General features: G+C 42.9%; 1 long non-coding RNA gene across 1 annotated transcript in view; it reads right to left on the reverse strand.

Moving 5' to 3' along the window:
* Positions 1 to 1,971: 1,971 nt before the first annotated feature.
* LOC311010616 overlaps positions 1,972 to 20,115 on the reverse strand; it is an 87,780-nt gene continuing 69,636 nt past the window's right edge. The window contains exons 2-3 of the long non-coding RNA XR_014596807.1: positions 13,637 to 13,837; positions 1,972 to 2,110 (exon numbers count right to left, since the gene is read on the reverse strand). This is a non-coding gene — a long non-coding RNA (uncharacterized lncRNA). The remainder of the gene's footprint in view (positions 2,111 to 13,636; positions 13,838 to 20,115) is intronic.

A 20,115-nucleotide genomic window follows, 5' to 3' on the forward strand; every position in this document is an offset into this window, starting at 1 on the left:
TTACTCCAGGAAGAGAAACCAGTCGCATACGCATCCAAAGCACTGAATGAGACTGAAGAAAACTATGCTCAGATAGAAAAAGAGCTTTATGCAGTGCTTTCTGGATGCAAACGGTTTCATCAGTACCTGTATGGTCGTCAAGTGGTTGTTGAATCGGACCACAAACCGCTGGAGTCAATCATGCGGAAGCCTCTGGCAGCAGCTCCCCCACGACTCAAACGTATGATACTGCAACTACAGCGATATGATATCGTCATCACACACAAGCCTGGAAAACAGATACCAGTTGCAGACACGCTTTCCAGGAAGCCGATTGAATGCAATGACTGTTCACTGAGTGAAGGCATGGACTTACAGATACACTCCGTGGTTAGTAATGCGCCAGTAAGTGACAACAAAATGGCAGAGATCAGAGCTGCCACAGCCCAAGATGTGCAACTCTCAATGTTGAGGCGGGTCATCACCTCAGGGTGGCCTGAGTCACACAAGAAATGTCCACCTGCTATTGCAGCGTACTGGAACCACAGGGACGAGATCTCAGAGACAAGTGGTATCCTGCTAAAAGGAGAGAAAATCATCGTGCCCCATTCACTCAGAGCAGAAATGCTTTCACGCATCCACATGGGACACTTGGGGATGGAAAAATGTAAGCAGCGAGCGAGAGATGTACTGTTCTGGCCCGGGATGGGTAAAGAGATAGAGGTGCTGGTAGAATCTTGCAGCATCTGCCAGCAGCGACGCAACTCCACCCAAAAGGAGCCGATGATTTCACATCCTATTCCGGAGCGACCTTGGCAGGTGATCGCCACAGATTTGTTCACATGGAACAACACTGACTACATTGTTGTGGTCGACCACTACAGCAGATATTTTGAAGTGGAAAAAATCACCAGCCTCACGTCCAACAATGTCATCCAAAAACTGAAGGTTATGTTTGCTAGGTTTGGTATACCACAGACACTAATCAGTGACAATGGACCTTGTTATAGCTCAAGGGAGTTCGAAGACTTTGCTCGAGCGTGGGACTTTGAGCACATCACAAGCAGCCCACTGTACCCACAGAGCAATGGGTTGGCTGAAAAGACTGTCCAGACAGCCAAAACGCTCATGGACAAAGCGCATGCACAGCGGACAGACCCCTACATTAGCCTATTAGAGTATAGGAACACTCCGGTCGATGGACTGAAATCGCCAGCACAGTTGTTGATGAGCAGGCGTCTGCGCTCAATCCTTCCGTCCACAGAGAAACAACTTCAACCGGAGCTCGTCTGTCGCAACACAGTTCACATTCAGAGAGAGGTTTTTCAGACAAGGCAAAAACTGTACTTTGACAAGACTGCAAAAGCACAACCTGCCCTGCTTGCAGGAGCTGCAGTCCGTTTCCAACTGCCAAATGGAAGATGGGAGCCTGCAACAGTTGTGGATCCAGCAGGCACCCAGAGATCATACAACATCCTCACAGAAGAAGGTCAGGTGCTGAGACGCACCAGACGCCACCTCCTAAATACTGAGAACAGCACCGACAAAGAAACACCAGCTCGTGTGATTTTGCTAAAAGTTACCAGAAAGTATTTGCAATGGTCTTTTGTTCTTTAAAAGAAAGGAGATGTAGTATTTGGGCATAGTTACGAGTTCACTAACTGATGACGTAAGCAAGATGCGCCAAGGCGAGAGACAGGGTCATGTAAAACATAATAAAGGTTGGCGGCACACGCACGCCGGAGTGAGACTGAAGCACATTGTATGTATTTATTATATCCGGGCTGTGAATACTACAGTAGATACATACAATAGCAATGCTCCGAGCTGTGAATAAGCTTGCATTTGTGCCTGGTGTATCGTTATCTTGTATTTATCATCTGCCTTGCCAAAATGAATCTCTGTGGCTAAGATATACTCGACCTCATATCCTGTGCACAGAAAACATGGAGGTGCTCCCTCCTGACATTCAGGAGTGCATATGCAGCTTGTGTAAAATAAATGTTTCTTTTCTTCGCCGACAGAAACTGGCGCATTTTTTTTTTGCAACTCATTCACTCACAAACACACAGCACGCGACTGCCAAGAACTGGTCCGACACTTGTTCAAAGACAAACTGATAATGTATTGGCTGATTGATTTAATTCTATTATTTGAGGTGCTGATGGGCGGGGATAAAGGGGACTGTGGGCGCAGCCAGGTGAAGCGCAGGTGAAAAGTGTGATTACTGATTTCAGTCTTTGTTCAGAATCAGCGGGAGCGTCACGCTACATCTTTCGATCGTGAGTAATATTTTTTCAGCTGTAAAGAACTATATGAAATAAAAGAAACAACTGAGATATAAGTGACGTCTTTTTGGTTTGTGGACACGCATCGAAGATCAAACTCCCGCTGACTAAGTGTCACCTAATTGTCTTTGAAAGTGCCACTACAATAAATCGAAAGATAACGTGGAGATCGACTGTTGCATTTAATTGGAATCCATCGGGTCAAACATGCCATAAGAGTGAAAGCCGTGATTTCTGCCTCCATAACGAATGAAATAAATAGGCTGGTTTCGAATCAAGCATGCGCATGCATTTGCCTCGCAAAACAAGGCATTCTGGGAAAAAAACGTCACAAATGCTGGTGATAACTTCCCTTTGCGACATGTCACATGACTTTAAAAACTTGCGGTATCTCCAGGGTACCTCCCTTCGCATGCTTTTCTCTGCAGATGGTCTGAAATAAGTGCGGACATAAGACACTCCCCTCAACGTTGCCCTAGTTGGTTAGAATTATCACATGGTATTTCCCACGTGAGAAAATTCCTCAGCCTCCGTCAACAACGGGACTTCAAATGCCTCGGCTCGAGTTCGTCAGCGACGAAGAAAGCCAGCGCCACTGGGCAGGCCATATTCTTTGTGCAAAGTCCGTGAAGTTTCCCCTGGCGCGATAGTTTTTGTTATGTATACAATTATTAATAAAGTTTAAATTAAAAAAAAAAAAAAAAAAGTCCGTGAAGTGCACCTGTGTCCGACTTGACATAGTGGGAACTTGACGTGTTTATGACGAGTTCCGGCGGATCCTCTCAAGTCTTGTGCATGCATCGGCGCAAATGCATGCGATCCGAAACGCGCCCAATGATTTGGCTGTGAAACATGACGAGTGGAAACACCGGTGATACTGATCCTGCGGAAAGAGGCGAGGATGATGAGTTGTATCATGACATCGGTGCAAGGAGAACAAAAGTTAAGGCAGCTCACCTTAAAGTCAAACCAGATCGAGGATCTTTTGGGCAAGGAAGCGGACTATCGAGACATAAAGATGAGGATGAAGGATTTCAACGCTGTGTTCGAGACGTTCAAAGAGCTTAACGAATCCGTTCAACGGCGTTTAAATGCGGAGGAGCTGCGCACTGACCAGGAGCAATGGTTTCAGCCAAAGTTGAAGAGATTTGAGATATTCATTCAAAAGGTATTGTAATAAATATGGGTTTTATCCTTTGGCAGGAAAATACTGCCAGTGTCAGAGCCTTTAAATAATCACAACGGTATAGGAAAATATACAATCTTTATTCAATTATCACACGTTGAATATATAAAACTATTGCATAGAGGTAGGGAGGACTACAATTGACTAGAGGTCAACAGTCACCACAGGACGATCACTGCACCTTTCATCTAGGTGAAGAACCACTACACAGCACACACAGGGCTAGTTTCTAGCTTAAGGCACACCATTTCAAATCACAGCACGCAACACCCTCAACGCAGGAGGCACTGCAATTGATCAATCACAGCAACTTGAGAAATCACAGCAATCCACTCTCACCGTTTAAAGTGAAACCGTATGGATGTCCCGCATATGACGATAGCTCTCCCACATGTAATCTCCTCCCCCTCTGCACTACACAACGGCCTATATAAAACACACACACACATACAGAAATACATTTAACAACAATATTGGTCAAACTTAACTCGCCCGCTTGACAAGACCCTCCCGCTTCGCTGGACGGCACAGACAGTTCGGCTGGCGTCAGTGTCGCGCACGGCAGCAGGGAGTATGAAGAGCAGTGGCGGCTCCTGCACTCTTCTAAAGCCCGGCCCTAACTTCCTACAGGAGGCAGCAAACCTCCCCTCCTCACACAGGAACCTCTGACCCCCTCTCTAACTATCTTCATCGCCGGCAGTCCTAAACGGCTGCGAACGACACCCTCCCTCCCAAGAGTGCCGAACCACAGCAGTCAGATGCTTTCCCGTGCCCCCTCTGCTCTGTCCTTTGTCACCTTCCAGACGACCTCCCGCCCGCAATCACACACACACCTGTACTCAATTCCCTTGATACACAGTTGATGCTAATTACGTCACCGATTGTGTCCCCCAGCATATTCACATCACAGTATTTTTGTGGTGCAAAGAGGCCAAGGCAAAACCCCACAGTGACGGGGCTGCTGATGAGGGGGATGCATTATCTCCGCTGGACAGTGTGTCAAACGTGTCAAAACAAAGATCATCGACTTCACACAGTGCGCGCTCTAGCGCAACATCAACATCCTCCGCGCGCATTAAAGAGGAAACGAGGAGAGCAGCCTTGGCAGCAAAGGCAGCGCATTTGGACAAAAGCAAGCACTGGCATTAAAGGAGGCACAGATAATGGAGAAGGTAAGGTGTCCCGTTATATGGGTTGGAGATTTTAATGCGCATAATCCCTTATGGGGCAGTGATCACAGGGATATTAATGGTGGGATAATAGAAGATTTTTTAGATAAGTATGATCTGGTAGTGATAAATGATGGAAGACCAACTAGATGTGATATTCTTAGAAATGCATGTAGTCATATAGATTTATCAATTGCTTCTTCAAACTTAGCCAGAATTGGTGAATGGGAGGTAATGGACAAATATAATCTGGGTAGCGATCATTATCCAATTAATTGCAGGTTTGGAAGGGATTTGAGGAGAGAAGTGGAAGAGAAAGTTCCTAAATATAATTTTTCTAAAGCCAAATGGGATGAATTTCAGGAAAGTGCTCGAAGCTTAATTGGAGAGGTTGATAGTGATTCTGTGGACAACTGGAATGCTGCTATTAGTTCCATGTTACACGAGGCTGCTCGATGTTCCATTCCTGTGAAGCAGGCACCGAGGCCCCGTATACTGGTTCCATGGTGGAATAAAGAGTGTGACGAAGCTGTAAGGAAAAGGAATGTAGCATATAGAAGATTAAAAAAATATCCAATAACGTTTAATGTGACAGAGTATAAAAGACTAAGGGCAGTGGCGAGAAGAGTCATTAAAGAGGCGAAGAGATGTAGTTGGAGGAAGTTCTGTGGTACACTAGGTCCTGAGACTCCAGTAAGGCAGTTGTGGTTAGCTGTACATAAAATGTCAGGGGTATATAAAAGCAGATCAATACCAATGTTATGGAAAGGAGAGATTGCAGCAGTTTCCAATAAAGAAAAAGCAGACATGTTTGTTGGAAGTTTTCAAGCAGTACACAGCTCAGGGAGCCTGGGAGTTGAGAGATGTAGGAAGAGGACAGAGTTGTTGACAGCTAATAAGTGGAAATTGGAGGTGAGTTCAGATAATGTTAATCCCATTAATCTGTTTTTTACTATTAAAGAGTTGAAAGAAGCAATTATGTCTGGGGCAAATACTTCTCCCCAGGGAGAGATAGGTTGTCGTATGAGTTATTTAAACATTTGGATGATTTGGTACTCGAGGACATTTTGGCTTTGTTTAATACTGTGTGGGCAGAGGGTTGCTTGCCAAAGGAATGGAAACATGCGGTTGTGGTCCCTATCATGAAGCCAGGCAAAGAAGCATCTGACCCTAGTTCATACCGTCCTATCGCACTCACAGCAGTGCTATGTAAAATTATGGAGAGAATTGTTACTCATAGATTAGTGTACTTTTTAGAGACCAAAGGAGTCTTTGTCGGTTTTCAGAATGGCTTCCGAAATGGGAGATCCACAATGGAGTCAGTTGCGATCTTAGATCAGGATATAAAAAGGGCATTTAGCAATAAGGAAAGTGTAGTTAGTGTATTTTTAGATATTGAGAAGGCATATGACTCTTTGTGGAAGGAGGGTCTAATGATTAAAATGTTTGACTTAGGAGTGAGGGGGCGGATGTTTAACTGGATTAAGAATTTTCTCATGAATAGAACTATACAAGTTATGGTGGGTGGTGTCAGTTCAGAGAGTGTAGAAATAGAGAATGGAACCCCACAGGGAAGTGTTATTAGTCCAGTTTTATTTAATATAATGATTAATGACATTTTCTGCAAAATGGAGGGAGCATTTGGGTTGTCTTTGTTTGCTGATGATGGGGCTATTTGGAAAAGAGGGCGAAATGTTGAGTTTATTTTAAAGCAGATTCAAAGAGCATTAGTGTCAGTAGAGGAATGGGGGAACACATGGGGTTTCAAAATATCTGCTTCTAAGTCTAAATATATAGTATTTGGCTTTAAAAGGAAGCTGCCTAATATTGGATTGCATATGTATGGATCCCCACTGGAGAAGGTCAAAGCTTTCAAATTTCTGGGTGTTTGGTTTGAAGAGCGGATGACTTGGGCTGTGCATGTCAGAAAAATTTTGCTGAAATGTGAAAAAGTTTTGAATATTATCAGAAGTCTGGCTGGCTGTGAGTGGGGGGCTGACAGGGAGACAATGCTATTAATTTACCAGGCCATGATCAGATCCTCTCTTGATTATAGGTGTTTTGTGTATGGGTCTGCATCTAAATCTGTTCTGGCAAAGCTAGATTTGTTGCAGGCCAGGGCTTTGAGGCTTTGTTGTGGGGCCTTCAGAACATCCCCAGTCCCTGCCCTGCTTATTGAAATGGGAGAAATGCCCTTATGGTTAAGGCGCATTAAGTTAGGGTTACAGTACTGGGTGAAATTGTGGGTGTCATCAAACTTTTCCAGCAAGGTGCCTGTTACAAGAGTCTGACAGAGGCAACAAGTATAAAACATTCTTTGCAAATATAAATCAGTGGGCTGGGAGGCTGGGTTTGGAACAGGGAAGCGTAGCGGAACATACAAGCTGGCTACCTATGCCATATTGGGTGCTGCCTGAGCTGAACATTGAACTGGTCTTTTTACAAGAAAAAGATAAAAAAAAAAAGCGGGTAAATCCAAAAGTAGTAGAAAATCTAAATTCAATCAGAGACAACACTTTGATTATTTTCACAGATGGATCTAGAGATCCAGTTAGTGGGAGAGCTGGGTTTGGGATGTTTGTGGAGCAGATTGGGGTGAAGATTGGCCGGCGCATCTCTAATGGGAGCTCTGTTTTTACATCTGAGTTGATGGCAATCTTATGGGCATTAAACTGGATTGAGGAAACCAGATCTAGAGAGGTTATCATCTGTTCAGACTCTGCAGCTGCTCTGGAAGCCTTAAGAAGGGGAAAATCTAAGGCTCGACCTGATATTATTATTGACATCTTAACTGTGTTTTTTAGAATTGGGTTTAGATCTAACATCACCTTTTGCTGGGTTCCGGGACACGCAGGGGTTGAGGGGAATGAGCAGGTGGATCAGATTGCAAAACAGAGTTTGAATAGAGAAGTAGATGTCCATATATCCTGGGGGAGAGCGGAGCTGAGAGAAATAATTAAAGAGGGCTTAATGAAGGAATGGCAGAAAGGGTGGGAAAAAGAAAGTAGGGGTAGACACTATTTCTCTTTACAACCTCTTGTTAAAAAAAGATGTACCTGCACTTTTCAGTCCCGTAGGGATTCAGTTAAACTGTGTAGACTAAGACTGGGTCACTGTGGGTTAAATCACTCCTTGTTTATTGTAGGGAAACATGTGTCTGGTCTATGTGAGTGTGGGAGTCCTGAGACAACAAAACATGTTCTTCTGGAGTGTCCAAAATATGGATCAGAAAGACATACATTATTTGATAGACTGTTAGGACCTGGAGTTCAGGCTTTTTCTGTTTTTTCTTTGCTTGGACATCGTGAGAACCATCAGTTGATCTCTAAGGCAATTTTGCAATTCCTGCGCAATACAGGATTATATGTGAAAATATAGTTCATCATCGAACCTGTGGAGGGCAGTAATACGCTAAATAGTGTTTAAACTGCCGGAATTGCACAAGAAGAAGAAGAAGAAAAAGAAGAAAGGAGGCACAGCTTGCTGCTGAAAAGGAGGAGCTAAAGATTCAAACTGCACTGGCGGTGTCTAATGCAAAGATTAAAGTGTATGAAGAATATGATTCTGGACCAATTGATGGGATGAATGAATATCTTGAAGAAGCAGTTGTTTCACATGTTCAAAAGGGTGTTGATTTGCAAAGGGTGACAATTCCCCCCACATATCCCATGCAGCCTCCAGTCTCATCAATGGGAGCAAGACCCAAGATTAAAGGGCCACGTGAGACAATGCATAAGCCCAACACTGGTCGTCAACAAACAATAAAGCATGACAATGAATTATATGATGTTATAAAAAGGCAGACGGATATAACAGAATTGCTTGTCAAACAACAACAGTCAACTTGTTTACCTCATCGTGATGTGCCTGTGTTTTGTGGCAACCCACTTGATTTCAGGTCTTTTTTGAAGGCATTTGAACATGTTATAGACTCAAAAACTGACAACAATGCAGATAAACTCTTCTTCTTGGAGCAGTTTACAAAGGGTGAGCCACATGACCTGGTGAAAAGCTGCCAACATATGCCCTCTGGCCGGGGCTATAGAGAAGCAGTGCGCCTACTGGAGGACCGCTATGGAAACCCCCTTAAGATTGCAACAGTATTCATTGATAAATTGTTGAACTGGCCGCAGATTAAATCTGAAGATGCCAAATCCCTCCACAGTTTTTCCCTTTTTCTTGTGACCTGCATAAATGCTTTGGGAGATGTTGAATATATGGAGGAACTGGATAACCCGGCCAACATGAGAGTGGTGGTTGCAAAACTCCCCTATAAAATGAGAGAAAAATGGAGAGCTGTAGCCTTTGACATCACTGAGACAAAGCAAAGCCGGGTAAGATTTGTGGATCTTGCAACCTTTGTGGACAAAGAGGCAAGAATAGCAAATGACCCCCTCTTTGGCGACCTGCATGGAATGGCAGGTGAAGGAAAAGAAAGAAAAATACCTGTTGCTGTAAAAATGTCAAAGAAAGAAAATCCAAGAGGCAGTAGTTTTGCCACCAGCGTGTCATTGTGCAGTGAAGCTGTCAATACAAGCAACAGGCCCACCGCATAATGTAACAATGCTGCCCTCACCAGGCCATGTCTGTATTGCAGGAAAAATCATGCAATGGCTGAGTGTCACCAAATCCTAGAAAAATCACACAAAGAGAAGCTGGACTTCTTACGAAAGAACGGCATATGTTTCGGCTGTCTATTGAGGGGGCATCTTAGCAAATATTGCAGCAGAAGAATGATATGTCAGGTGTGCTCACAAAAACACCCAAGCTTGTTGCACATTCATAAAGATGGAAATGTTACAAAGCAAACTAACACAGGCTGTCAAACTGAATACACTGAAAATCAGCAAATAATTTCAACTGCTCTCGTGGGTCTGGATGAGGAAGCGTCTCTCTCGCTACTGGGGCCGGAGACAGCTGCACCCTGGCAATTCTTCCCGTGCGTGTCAAAGCAAAACTGGGGACAAAAATTCTGGAGACCTATGCATTCATCGATCCGGGGAGCTCCGGAACCTTTTGCACGGATGCACTGGTCAAACAGCTTAACCTGCATGGTAAAGGAACAGAGATAGTTTTAAGCACCATGAACTCAACCAAGCGTGTAAAGGGCTGTCTTGTAAGAAAACTGGAAGTTTGTGGGATCAATGAGGACAAATATGTAACTCTCTCAAAGGTGTTTGTCCAAAAGAGGATTCCAGTTGGAAAGAAAAACATCCCTCACCAAAAGGACATTAGCAAGTGGTCTTACCTCAGGGACGTGAAATTACCAGACATCGATGCTGATGCAGGGCTCCTTATTGGAAATGACACTCCTGAAGTTTTTGAGCCTTGGAGAGTGATTCACAGTCGCAACAATGGACCATATGCTGTCAAGACAATCCTGGGATGGACAGTTAACGGACCAATAAGGGCACATGTGGAAAGAGAACAGCAGGCTGTCACAGTTAACTGGATAGCAGTGGAAAACATAGAAAAGATGCTGTTGCAGCAGTACAGCATAGACTTTCCAGAACACAGCCGTGATGACAAACTGGAAATGTCAATTGAAGACAAAAGATTCATGGAATCAGTTTCAAAGTCCGTGGAATTCAAGGAGGGACACTACTACATTGAGCTACCAATGAAAGACGCAGAGATAAAGATGCCGGACAATCGAGAAGCAGCAATCCAGCGTGCACTCACCCTTAAGAAAAGACTGAGCAGGAATCCTGACTTTCATGCAGAGTATTCCAACTGCATGGCAGACATGTTGAATAAAGGATATGCTGTCAAGCTCCCTGAAATGCAGTTAAAGACGCAGTAACTCCCAGCTTGGTATATACCTCACCATGGTGTATACCATCCACGAAAGAAAAAGCTTTGCATTGTGTTTGACTGTGCTGCCAGTTACCAGGGGATGTCTCTCAACCAAAGGCTGCTCCAAGGCCCGGACCTAACTAACACACTCATAGGTGTGCTGATTCGATTCAGAGAAGAAAGTGTGGCCATGATGGCCGACATAGAAGCCATGTACCACCAGGTGAGAGTCCCGGAGAAGGACACTGACCTCCTACGCTTTTTCTGGTGGCCAGGCGGAGACCTGTCCCAAGAGATGGCTGAGCACAAGGTAGTACTTAGTTCTTTTCTGAGCCACCTCATCTGCCAGCTGCGCGAACTTTGGACAACAGGATAAGGTCATCACCAGAAGCTGTGGAAACAATAATGAGAAACTTTTATGTTGACGACTGCATAAAGTCAGTTAGCAGTGAGAAGGCTGCCATAGCATTACGAAAAGAGCTCACAACACTATGCGCCACTGGAGGCTTCAAACTGTCTGGATGGACGAGTAACAGCCGTGCCCTTTTGAAGTCGGTGCCGGAGAATGACAGAGCAAAAGAGGTGAGAGCATTGGACCTTGTTAAAGACGCCCTTCCCATAGAGAGAGCCTTGGGTGTATTGTGGTGTGAAAACTCAGACTCCTTTAAATTCAAGGTTTCTACAAAAGAGAAGCCAAACACAAGAAGAGCAGTTCTTTCTACGGTCAGCTCCATATATGACCCTCTTGGATGATTGGAGAAATTGGGTGAACCAATTGCCCCAAATATCCAACTTCCAAATAGCAAGGTGCATCAAGCCAAGGGATTTTGGTCCGATAGCCGCAGCCCAGCTCAATCACTTTTCAGACGCCAGTGAGAGTGGCTATGGGACGGTGTCATACCTGAAGCTGACAAATAAGAACGGCCATGTTCATTGCGCCTTTATGATGGGCAAGGCTAGAGTAGCCCTGATGAAACAAACCACCATACCACGATTAGAGCTTACTGCAGCGGCAATGGCTGTAAACATTGATAAGGTGATGAAAAGGGAGCTCCAGTGGGACCTCCAAGCCTCAGCTTTTTGGACAGATAGCACAGCCGTGCTAAGATACATCACAAATGAAGCATTGAGGCTGAAAACCTTTGTGGCTAATAGAGTTAATGTCATTAAGGAGGCCACAAGTGTGGAGCAGTGGAACTTTGTCAATACATCCGAGAACCCAGCTGATTGTGCCTCACGGGGACTCACAGTGGAGCAGTTCCTGGCCAACCAAACATGGCTGCAAGGGCCTGCCTTCCTACAGTGTGCAACTGTGGGAGCGGTGGACAAGCCTCAATGCTTGAATCTTGGTGAGGATGATCCAGAGGTGAGAAAAACAATCTTGGCGTTTTCTGCAGTCGCTGAAGGCTTGTGTGCAGTGGAAAGGTTGATAGACTACTACTCTAGCTGGTGGCGCTTAAAACGGGCCATAGCCTGGATCCTGAGAATAAGAGACTATCTGATTTCAAAGGCACACAGGGAAGAAAAATAGTAAATTCTGCCTCCCCCCCTCAAGGACCGCTGACTGTGGAAGAATTGAACAAAGCAGAAGTGGCGATTGTGCGGTACTGTCAGCGTTGCAGCTTTCAGTCAGAAATCTCAGCTCTGGAAAAAGGAAAGCAAGCGCCAAAAAGAAACAACCCAATCTATAGGTTGGATCCTTGCCTCCAGGATGGCCTGCTCAGAGTTGGTGGAAGATTACATAAATCCGCCCTGCCTGAAAGCTCAAAACATCCCATGATAATGCCGAAAGGTCTCAATGCTACTTACTTGTTATTGCAAGACATTCATGAAAAAACTGGACATTCTGGCAGGAACTTCATGCTCTCTCGCCTCCGACAGCGCTACTGGATACCTGCAGCAAACGCAGCAGTAAGAAAAGTTTATTTCATTGTGTGGTTTGCAGAAAATATCATGCAAGAGGTCAGGAGCAAAAAATGGCAGACTTGCCTGAAGATTGGCTGATTCCTGACAAACCCCCCAAAATCAAAAACACTCTGGCCAAAAAAGGAATACAGTGGTTCTTCAACCCACCGGCTGGACCACACTTTGGTGGAATATGGGAGAGGCAAGTAAGGCTGGTGAAGAGAATATTAAAGTCAGTGCTTGGTGAACAAACTATGGACGATGAATGCCTACAAACTCTGCTTTGTGAGGTTTAAGCAATTGTTAATGATAGGCCTATAACCACTACGTCGGATGATCCAGGTGACGTAGAGGCATTAACGCCAAATCATTTGTTGCTACTTAAGAAAAAGCCACTGCTTCCCCCTGGTCTCTTCAGCAAGCATGATTGTTACTCCAGAAGGCGGTGGAAGCAAGCCCAGTATCTGGCCAATGTATTTTGGAGAAGATGGACAAAAGAGTATCTACCAAGCCTTCAAGAGCGCCAAAAGTGGAACAGGATAAAAAGGAACCTCAAAGTTGGGGACGTCGTTATGATAATGGATGAAAACTCGCCAAGAAATTCATGGTTACTAGGCAGAGTGGAGCAGACTACGCTGGACGCCAGAGGTCTTGTTCGGAGGGTACATGTCAAGACTAGGAGCAGCACCCTTGAAAGGCCCATCGACAAGCTCTGCCTCGTCTGTGAGACTGACACTTGACTAATAACTAATGACGGACGACTGACTGACATTGACAAAGGGGTGTAGGCGGATCGCCAGAAACGACTATTTTCTTTTACAGCAAGGACCCATAAGATCAAGTACTTCTGTATTGCTATATTATGTTATGTACATGTATGAACTATAAGGATAGTAAGTAGTTAGAATTTTGTGATACAGTGAAACGGTGATGATGCTCTGCTTTAGTTAATTATAAGTTCCCCTGCCTTATAATTAGGGGCCGGGTTGTATTGGCCGATTGATTTAATTCTATTATTTGAGGTGCTGATGGGCTCCCCGCCCAAAGGGGACTGTGGGCGCAGCCAGGTGAAGCGCAGGTGAAAAGTGTGATTACTGATTTCAGTCTTTGTTCAGAATCAGCGGGAGCGTCACGCTACATCTTTCGATCGTGAGTAATATTTTTTCAGCTGTAAAGAACTATATGAAATAAAAGAAACAACTGAGATATAAGTGACGTCTTTTTGGTTTGTGGACACGCATCGAAGATCAAACTCCCGCTGACTAAGTGTCACCTAATTGTCTTTGAAAGTGCCACTACAGATAAAGTTGAACAATAATTAAAGCAGAAACACCACATCACCTTTACCACTAATGTAATATCAGACAAGTGACAGTTAAATAGCTGTGATGAACTTATTCACCAGTGGCAAACAAAAATGATATATACTTGTAAACTAAACTCAAAATCAAAAATATACTAAGACATCTTCAGAAGAAACCATTTAAAATCAGCTTGTAATAATTCTGACAATACTGTTGTGAATTCCCTGCTGGGAGGAGTACACGTCACAGCAAACTTTATGTGCAGTTAAATAGTCGAGTTAATCTTCCACCGATCGTCAGCGCTCTTCTTTATTCCTGTGTACAACAGTGTGCGTCGGTGATGATGTAAATTACTTGATGAATGGATATTGTTTATATTTTGTATGTAACAAGAGCTATTAATATTACCACGTTAATGAGCTCGGTTTGCTTTGTTAGCTTACATTTAGCATGTCTTACTGAACCCCATGAAACATGGACGGCCCGACATGTAACTTAATTACCATACATTTGATTTCCTTCTGTGACTGTTTATTTATCAATGTAGCTGTCGTTCATTGAGGCGGCTATCATATTAGCGTGTCAAATTGACCGGACCGGTAGCCGACGTGGCTGTCTCATTTTAGCTTGGTCACGTGACCTGCCTGTTGCACCAAGCCGTAGTGTTGTTCAACGATCCTACACTGACCCCTGTCGGTGATTTGCAGTATGACACGTTATTCATGTCTATTGTAATTCATGTTATCCTATTATTACTGTATAGTAGGTCAATTATTACTAATATTGTTTTATTATTGTTGTCCTCTGCAGACATCACACACACACACACACACACACACACACACACACACACACACACACACACACACACACACACACTACAGTGTACTACAGTGTCCTGTTCATTTGGAGGTCAATAAAGTCATCTCAAGTGGAGAAGTTGCTGCGTCTTCTCTGACCGGAGGATTAGGCCAGTATATATACAGCCAGCGTATCATCACCGAAGCTGTTCTGTTACAAATACCGTCTCCAAACCTGCTGACATTACAGTATTCAGCTCACACTCTTACATACAGTACAATCTCATTCACATACTCACCATTCACACGACATGAGCCAAGATCAACATTTTAAGAGAAAAAGGCAAAAAAACAAAACAAATACACCTAAACATAAGAACACAGGCAAGAAAGACACACAGAAAGGAAAGAGAGTCAGAAGAGCAATCCATAGAACTACAAAGCAGTCAAAGCTTGGATTGTAATGACAGATGTTGGTTAGTCATGCCTGCTCTACTTCACATGGGTGATTATTAATTCTTAGGATACTGATGTCAGTAATGTCTAGATTATAGATAATATATAATTCCCAAAGACAGAGTACACACAGCCTACACAAAACACAGCAGCAGCAGCGGTTAAATTCAGTGTCGATACAGTCTGGTTTTCTCTGTGTGACATCTTGACAATCTGAATCTGAAGCAGAGAGGCTAGTACAGTGAGTGAGACCGTTTTTAAGTAACGGATATCTGAGAAACTTGTTGTGAGAGGCAGTGCAGTGTGAGGGATATTGTCTTTCAGTCCAAGCACCTACTCGGAGAGTAGTACCAGTATTTTGCAGGTAAAGTTACCTTTTAGGTTTGTGAGTTAGTTGATGTGAATAGTATTCCTCTGTGTTTTTTTTTTAACAAAAGCTCATCTTCCAGGACGTAAGTGGGAAGACGGTGGTAGCTTTGAGGTGCCGTGGTGCACACTGGGATTGCATGTGGCAAATGCATAGGATTAGGGGGGATTTTCACATGGGCAGAGCCAGGGAGCGGGGGAGAGTGTTACACATTCTTCTACTCTTCCTCCTCATTGTTGTCCTTTTCTTCTTCATCATAGCGGTGAAAGAGCTGGTGGAGATGCTGCTGGAGGCCACGTGGTTTTGACCCTTTTCTCGGGTTGTCCACTTGCTCTAGAAGGACCCATTGGCGCTGCCCAGCTCTCTTCACCTCTGTTCGTCTGTGGGTTCGACCTTTATGCATGTGGGCCCTAAACAAGGAGTGAAAACATCGGTAAGACAGGCTGCATCATCAAAATATGCACGGATGAAATAAAAGGACCAGATGTTGCTAAATTTGTTATTTGTAATATGTTATGTTAGAGAAATAAAATACCCAGAAATTATTTTTTACTAAATACTCCAAATCTCCACCCTCCATAATCGCGCTTAAAAATAGCTATCTTATCAAGAGATGAACACAAAGCAACGAATCTTCCGTTATTTCATTCATTGACGTTGACGTCGATAACATACTGTGATTTGATTGGCCTGATGCCGGCTATTCACGGCTTCCCTTTACACTGTCCTGACCAATCACAGGGGAGCAGTGTCGTGACAATAGCCTCACCTGATTGGTCAATCATTCTTTTTTTTTTCACCAAGGGAGTCCAGCGCAGCTTGGCCTCCTCACAGACAACAGGGTGCAGTAACATGTTTTCAACGCTCATTCACCCCGTAACATTTAGAGGGGCGCTGTTTTACACATCATGAAACGCTCAATAATTAATGGAGAGAGACGAGGAGGAGACGACAGATACATCACAGAGGGATTACGGAAACTGTTAAAAAAAGTGATTTTATTAAATGATGCTATATTCTGAAACAACTGAGGAAGCCTGGCTTCCCTTGGCCTCTGCAAGAAAACGCCACTGGTGGAGCGGTCTAGGTCTGGGTCAAAGTGTCAAAGTGTCAAAGTCGCCTACTAAGATTATATGTGAGTTTGGGAAGATGGCTTATTCTGCAAATAGGGAGTGGAAAAATGTGGGGGAGTCTGTGTTTGTGCCATAGATACCCGCTAGTGTTACGTTGTCAATGTTACCGTTAATTATGATGAAATGCCCTTCTGTGTCAGTTACAGTTGAAATATGGGAGTATGGTGTGTCTTTGCTTAGCAGGATGGAAATACGACTTTTTTTTTATTGTAAATTGCATGGACAGTCTGGCTACTCCATCCAGCCCTCAATTTCCAAGACTCTGCCTCCGAGATGGGCTTCTTGTAATGGACAGATCAAATCCAATCCACTTTATGTATAAAGCACGATTTTAACAAACACAAGGTTTCCAATGTGCTGTGCAACAAGATAAAACACAATACATAGATAACACAATAAAAACACAATAAAAAGATGAAGTACAAAATATAAAGTTAAAAGTAATAAAATATCATAAAATAAATAAAATATACTGCCCGCACAAGACAAAAAATATGCATGTCATAAAACCAACACCCTACAGGGTGAATGTAGGTGTAGCTGTCTGATTTCAGTTTGTGTACATGGTTGAATATTTTGGTTCTTTTTGCAGGGGAGCTGATTCCTTTTAGATTCTAAGAGGTTATATTCAGAGCCAATGCATGGTGTTATTTTTGGTTAACCTGAAGTGAAAATGCCATGTTCTAACCATTTGAATCATAAAAAGTCATAGTAGCTACAGCATGTCGAAAAAAAGTCATAGTATAGTATGTCGAAAAAAGTCATGCAAATTTCATATAGAAGGTCGGAAAAAAAATCCAGATTCCAAAATCAGATTCCAGCTCGACAACCTCGATAAGAGAGGACCATAGCCAGTAGTCAATGTACAGGACAGACAGGGAGCTGTGCTGAACTTCCAGCTTTAGAAAGGACATTAGTGGAGCTTACCACTGAGGGCCCAGAAACCAGACTTGCTCTGGTAAGTCTGTCACAATCTGGTGTCATGTTAATGCTCTCACCTTTGGTCTATCGCTGGTAATGGGTTATATATAATATATATGGGTTATAATTATGATTTAATTATTGAATTTTCACTCAAATTTGTATGAATATAAAAGAAAATTAAAATGCTATTGTGGAATTGTGTTTTTATTTTCACGTTCACATTATGCTGTGCTTCTATTGATCTGCTGATGAGATTCCTCAATTATTGCACTACATCTCAGGCCCAGCAGAGGGCAGCACCAGGTTACACAGATGCTGTTGCACATCACGTTGTGTGACCTGGACTCTGCAAATTCACGAGATATGAAACGATACAACACTATATATTTGGTAGACTTTTATTCTCTATCAGCCATAGACACACTGCAACCATTTTATTTTTGTCTTTTTTAATTTTGATACAGTAGTACATGCCCTTATAGATTAATATAAGCATTGTAAATGTATATAACTGTCATCACAGAAAAGGGATGCTGTTTCTTCAAATTAAAAGCCTACCTGTCACAGTGAACTTCCACTAGTTTGCATTTTACATTTTTCTAAATCACAAAGTAACAGTGACAGTGTAATAAATACATTACATGTTGTAGATGTAGTATTTGGGCATAGTTACGAGTTCACTAACTGATGACGTAAGCAAGATGCGCCAAGGCGAGAGACAGGAGCTGTGTCCCAATTCAGGGGCTGTATCCGAAACCGCATACTACCGTACTGCCTACTACATACTGCGTTAGATACTGTATACTGCGTACTGAATGTGGGATTCAGTATGCTACTTCAGCAGACCGACGCCGTTCACACCGCAGTATGCAGTATGCAAGTTTCCCAGAATGCATTTCGTGGCGACCGGCAGCGGTAGTTGTAAAACAGGCGAAAAGCTGTTTTATGTCCCGCTGTAGCGCTGTTATTATGTCACTTTATTAAATTTTAATATTTTTTCATGCGAGAAAGTAACCGTTTAGATCCCCAATGTGCGGTTAGTTTACCCAAATGACGGCTGTTGTCATGGCCACTCGTGGCCACGAGATAGTTAATGCGTGGCCACGAGTTATTATCTCGTTATTATCTCGTGGCCACTAGATAGTTAATGCGTGGCCATATTGTTCACCTTCAGTAGCGGAATGTTATCCATGGAGCTGCCTGTCAGTCCGTGAATAAAGGTAAAATAGGCCTAGTCTGATTTTGTATTCAAGAGTAGCTTTGTTATTGTTGTCATGGCAACTGTAATGTCAATAATAATGCTATGACAGCTATGACAGGCTGGAGGAGTTTCCGTCACACCGGCCGCGGAAGCGCCGCGGCGCGCCGATGAAAATCGCGCGTGGTCCGCTGCCCCCTGTTCACACCAGACGCGTATTTCTCCGCGACAGTCCACAAGCGCTTCTGCTCAGCTGTTGTTCATTCAGAGCTATTTTTTTCCATTGTGAAGTAAATAACCCCATAAAATTAATACGCCATGTTTCTGTAGAAGTATCAGTAGAAGTAAGCCAATTTACACTGTATTTTGTGAAATGCTGTCGGCTATTTTGCACTAGTAGTCATGTTTACTTTATTACAGGCATCCAAAGTTGTTTACTTAAGGAGAGTGCTACAAAATACACATGTTGAATTACCAATGTAGCTGTATATTTTCAATATTAATATTTCAGTTTAGTCTTATACGATATGTAGCCTAATGTTTCAGGTTGGTATTCAGTGGTAATTGAATTTTAATTGTGACTGTATAGTATGTGGTTACCATGTCTATTCAGTCAATACATACATGACCTGAAGGAAGTTTGTCTACAATTCTTTCGCTCAAATACTCCCCTTTCAGGGTGTTTACAGTGTTACTGTTTAGGTCTGTTAGATCACATTCTTCCTTTACATTATTGTAGAGTCAGCAGGAACGAGGCCAATCACCTACCAGTGAAACAGATTTTCATGAGACTACTTTGTGATCCTGTCATGTTTGTTCAATTTCATACGATTTTTTATGATTAGAGAATAATTTTTCTGTCAAATCTGTAAATTGTGAAATTTAACATGTTAAATTTTATGTTTCCAAAGGCTACATATGAAATGGAGAGAGAGGAAGACGCCATCCTGCAGTTTCTGCGGGACCGTGGAATTCAAGAAGAAATCATAAAAAAACTAAAAAATGACAAGGTGAGCTATTCTTCCCCAGATCAAATCAGAACCCTGCATCTTGGGAGTGCAATGCTCTAGTTGGGATGTTGAAAATATACAATTAAGAAGGTCCTGCAATGGTTAATTGTCATACCTTAGACTTATAAACATAGTCTACATAATTACATATATAGTATTTTTATTCAGCTTCACATGGGCACACCCACAGTCCGCCTTAAGGTGAAGAGATCCTATTTTAACCCAAAATAGCCTAGTTTATTTGAATATTACTAGGATTTTCTGTATGTTTTGCTGAACATTTTCTTGTTAATGGTAATTGTTCACCTTATACCTTATCAACAAGGAAGTAGAAGCTCTAACACAGTAAGAAGTTTCAGTCTATATTAGTCGTTTGAACAATCATGTAGGTTATTGTATTTGTAAATTGCAATTATTGGTTAACAATGTCATAAACATTTCACATTTACTAAACAAACCTGTGACTCAATAAACCTATACATATTTGCATTGATTCTGTGGATTAATTAATCCTAATATGCTTTGTTGCAATATTAGTGTACCATGTCTCAGTCCAGGTAGGAAAATGTTGACTGTTTAATGAATTAGATGTGTCAAATG

The sequence above is a fragment of the Eutrigla gurnardus genome (assembly GCF_963514095.1).
Source record: "Eutrigla gurnardus genome assembly, chromosome: 3".
Taxonomy (NCBI): Eukaryota; Metazoa; Chordata; class Actinopteri; order Perciformes; family Triglidae; genus Eutrigla; species Eutrigla gurnardus.